Source organism: Dipodomys ordii, unplaced genomic scaffold (assembly GCF_000151885.1).
Source record: "Dipodomys ordii isolate 6190 unplaced genomic scaffold, Dord_2.0 Scaffold80, whole genome shotgun sequence".
In the NCBI taxonomy this organism is placed as follows: Eukaryota; Metazoa; Chordata; class Mammalia; order Rodentia; family Heteromyidae; genus Dipodomys; species Dipodomys ordii.
The window spans coordinates 277940-282666 of NW_012267296.1; positions in this window are offsets into that span (position 1 = coordinate 277940).

A 4727-nucleotide genomic window follows, 5' to 3' on the forward strand; every position below is an offset into this window, starting at 1 on the left:
GTAATTCAAAGATAAATCCAAGAGAACTAGATGACCATAGAAAAAAGTTTGAAGGACTTTGGCAAGTTTGCTTTCCCTGTAAAATATGTTAACTATATGAAAGAAACTAAAATACTTTAGGTTAACAATTAACAAAAGCCACAGGACAATTTGAAAATAATTATTTCTATTCAAGAGAAATTATGGAAACTGAATAAGAGAATGAGTGTGGAACATTATTACTTTTTACTAGTCTTATTCACCTTGCCTCCCAGGTTAGTGGTATAATAACCAAAACTGAATTGCATTTTAGACAATGGTGAGTTCTGAATGCTCTGGGAGCTTTGTTAGGGCACAACCCTCAGAAAACTGTTAATAAATACTTTGAACTTTCAGCTCCCTTGGAAATTTCTATTCTCAGAATTGTAGAGGCTATTTGACTAACAGCTCAGCTTAGTGTAAAATGTGCTATGCTTAACCCAGAGCATTACAAAATAAAAAATAAGAACATTAACTGCCAGCAAGCATCTTAGATGTTATTTCACTTGGGATAGATAAGTGCCTGAAAGAGAATTTAAAAGTAAATCTAAGAAAACTAGATTATTTTAGGAATAGCAACAGACTACTCCTGGAAATTTAAAGGCCTGCATATATATTAAATACCATATACATGCCTAAGAAAGACATGGAACCAGGTACATACCTCAAGAAGGCATGAAAGATGAGGTCTTTATATACATTTCTGGAAGTGTGAAACTTGCCTTCTAATAAAGGTTCTCTTTGCAAAGGATATAAGTTATTCTGGAAAATTTTCAATCTTCTGGCCAAACATTGGTTCATCATTAAATTTATAATGATCAAGGTGTGATGACTGAGAATCTGTGCTTAAAATGAAAACATGAGCATTTCTTTAAAAGCTAAATGAAAACCCATATACCATAGATTAGGGAATTTAGAATAATTTAGAGAACTACCTAGGGAAGTTTTAAATAAAATGCACAAACCATGATATCACAACAGCAAAGCCAACAAAAATAACAAAAATCTTAAGGATATAACACACTATGATAAAAAATAAAATGTCCATCTCCAAAACTATGCAAGACATGTAAAGAAGCAAAAGTACACCACATAATTATGGGTGAGGGGAACTTCAATAGAAAATAATCCTAAGGATAAACTGAATTTTAGAGTTAGTACATAAAGACTAAGCAAGCTATTGTAAATTATCTTTACAAACATAGGAAAATTATGCTGTGATAATTAATTATAGACGTGTATCTTTAAATATAGACTATAAATGTAGAATCAAATATGATAAAATAAACATGTAGAAATACAGGAATTGAGACTATAATGAATTTAAAATTCATCAGGGGAACACAAGAAAAAATATGTCAGAAGAGTAAATCCATAAACCTGAACACAGGGTAAGAGGAAATATCCATTCAATATACAAAACAATGAAACAGACAGACACTGGTGGCTCATGCCTATAATCTTAGCTATTCAGAAGACCGAGATCTTAGGATCCACGTTTGAAGCCAGCCCCAGGCAGAAACATACAAGAGACTCATCTCCAATAAATTACTCAGGAAAAGACAGAAGTAGAGCTGTGGCTCAAGTAGTAGAGCACTAGCTTTGAGCAAAAAAAGCTCAGGGACAAGACTCAAGTCCTGAATTCAACCCCAGGACTAGCCAAAAAGAAAGGAGGAAAGAAAGAAAGAAAGAAAGAAAGAAAGAAAGAAAGAAAGAAAGAAAGAAAGAAAGAAAGAAAGAAAGAAAGAAAGAAAGAAAGAAAGAAAGGAGGAAAGAAAGGAAGGAAGAAAGAAAGGAAGAAAGAAAGAAAGAAGGAAGGAAAGAAAGAAAGAAATGGAAGGAAGGAAGGAAGGAAGGAAAGAAGGAAGGAACAAAAATGAAGAAAAATGATCAGAGACATGCGAGACACTATTAAACATACCAGTATAAGTTTAATGGGAATAACAGGAGAAAATGATATTTTTAAGAACGAGAAATGGTACATTAAGTAACTAAAAGAGTAACAGGTGACAACTTATTAACTGTGATGAATAAGCATTAGTCTCCAAGTCCAAGAAACTTAAAATCTTCAATAAAGACAAAGAGATCCCCACCAAGACATACCATCACCAAAATGACAAAATTCAAACACTTAAGAGAAAACCTTAAATGCAACAAAAGAAAAAAAACAGGCAATTTTCCTCAATAAGTTAGTAACTGACTTCTCATTAGAAATTATGAATAGAAAAAATTCTGTGAATTCACCAAAATATTGAAAGAAAATGGTGATCCAGCAAGAATCTATAAATTAGCTTTCAGAAAATCTTAGACAAAAGTTCATCATGGAGGTTGAATTTGAGGTCTCTAGTTCTGCCAAGCATCAGACAGAGACCTGTACCCTTATATCACAAAGTTGTGGTCTGACACATGCCACTGACAGATATGGTTTGGGTGCATCCCTGGTTCTGTATAAGCCCTTGAGAATGGAGAGAGACTCCATTCACTGGGATAAAACAAGAAAATAAAAGATTTTACATTGGGACTAAATGCCAAACTGATGGAACCTAACAGTAGACTGGGCCTAATGGCACCAACACCCAGGCATTTGCTCACAATGGATCCTCCTAAACAGCTCTGGTGTAAAGCAGAGACATACGTTTCTAGTTTGTTGGACTTTTACTCCAGCCCAACATCACCTGTAGCTAGAGAGGCCTTTATGAGTCAGCCTCATTAATAGGCTGAGTACCCTTCTTTTAGACAGTAGAACCATGTTTTTAATTTTTTTCTTATACTTCAAGAGTGCTGTAAACATTTTGTAGAAAAGTATTATTGCAGCATTATTATACTATCTCAAAAGAAGGAACAGAAGTTAGCACAAATTCCTATAATACACCAGCCATATGATCTCAATTAAGTTACAAAGTAAATTTCAGGATTGTTGTGAGGAAAAATTAAACACAAATAATATGCTTAGGGAATATCTTGATACACAGTAAGAAATTAGTAAGAATTAAATAAAGTATTGTTATTGTTATCTATAAAGAGTACATTCCTTTAACATAATCTCATTTTTTGCGGGTTGTATAAGATTATAAAGGTGATTTTTATTTCCTTTGTTGATTATATTTTTCATCCTTAATAGAGCAAATTAATTTCTAACCCATGTGAAGAGAGTTACAAAGAAAGATTACAGGCATGAGCCACCAGCACTCAGCTAGTATTGGTCTTTCATAGGTCAACCCATATTTTTACTAGCCAAATAAAATCTATAGTCTTAAGTGGCCCCTAAAAGATTACTGAGAAATGGAAAACAGTACAATAATTCCAAATGGATATTAACATTTACTGATTTTTTTCTCCTGAATTCTCTGTAAGGCATTCTATCTGCCCTTCAGGAAAGCAATCACTATGATCCAGGTCACTGTCTTCTCTTATAGAAGAATCATCAAATGCCAAGTTCTGTACTAAGGGTCTTTTCATTTATCAGCTCCAACAACTCCTGCCAGAGTCATGAGGTGGGTACTATACCCATGTACAGTTGACAAATGGGGAATTCTGAAGATTTGAAAGACAATTCTTTCTTTCTTTATGTAAGCTTTTCAGTAGCATTTTCTTAAACCCCAAGCATATGTTCCTAAATACTATGCAACAGTCTCATTCCTCCAATTTTCTCCTTGCTCCCATAAAGCAATCCAACACAGATGTTTTACTCACATTTTATCTGTAGTATTTTGTATGACTCTAATGTATTATGAGAGCTTCAGTATTCATGTAGAGTTGAAAGCTCTCAAAAAAGCCTTGACCAAACAAGGTAAGGCACAGCACCCAAGCCCTGAGATCAAGGCCCAGTACTCATACAAAAAAATAAATATAAAATCTATGTACAATTTTATAAATGACAAACTTTCTTAGCATGGTGTTTTCTGTTTTTTCCTCTCTATGAAAAAAAATGTTCCTTGTATTGATGAATATTCTAAACTCCATCCAGTTTATAATCTCACTCATAGAATAAAGCCAATCTCAAGGGTCAAATTTTTGTCTATTTATGAAATCATAGATTCATCTTTATTTTCTACATTATTATTATACACACAAATATGCAAATACCTTAGATATATTGTGTGGTGGGTTCTATTGTTCCAGACCACTACAATAAAGGAAAAAATTGGACTCAGGATATTATTCAATTGTAGCATACTTGCCTAGATTGCACAAGGCCAAGAGTTTACATCACAACACTGAAAAAAAAATGAACACATTATTTAATTAATATGAAAACACTGTAATAAAGTCAATTCTATAAATATTTAATTTTCTAGTGAATACAAATGTTCATACCATACTGTGGTATTATTAGTGTGCAATAAATGTATGTTTAAATAACAGTACATAGCCTTTAGTTTGTAATAGCCAAAAATTTTAGTGTCCATCAGAATCTTTACCAAGTCTTAATCTGCTTAGTGATCAGAGTGTTGGTTCATCAAAATTGAGTAGTCATCTGGGCGCTGGTGGCTCATGCCTGTAATCCTAGCTACTCAGGAGGCTGAGATCTGAGAATCATGGTTCAAAGCCAGCCTGGGCAGGAAAGTCTGTGAGACTCTTATCTCCAATAACCACTCAGAAAACCAGAAGGGGTGCTATAGCACAAGAGGTAGAGTGCTCGCTTTGGGCTGAAGAACTACAGGACAGTGCCTAGGCCCAGAGTTCAAGCCCCATGACCGACAAAAAGT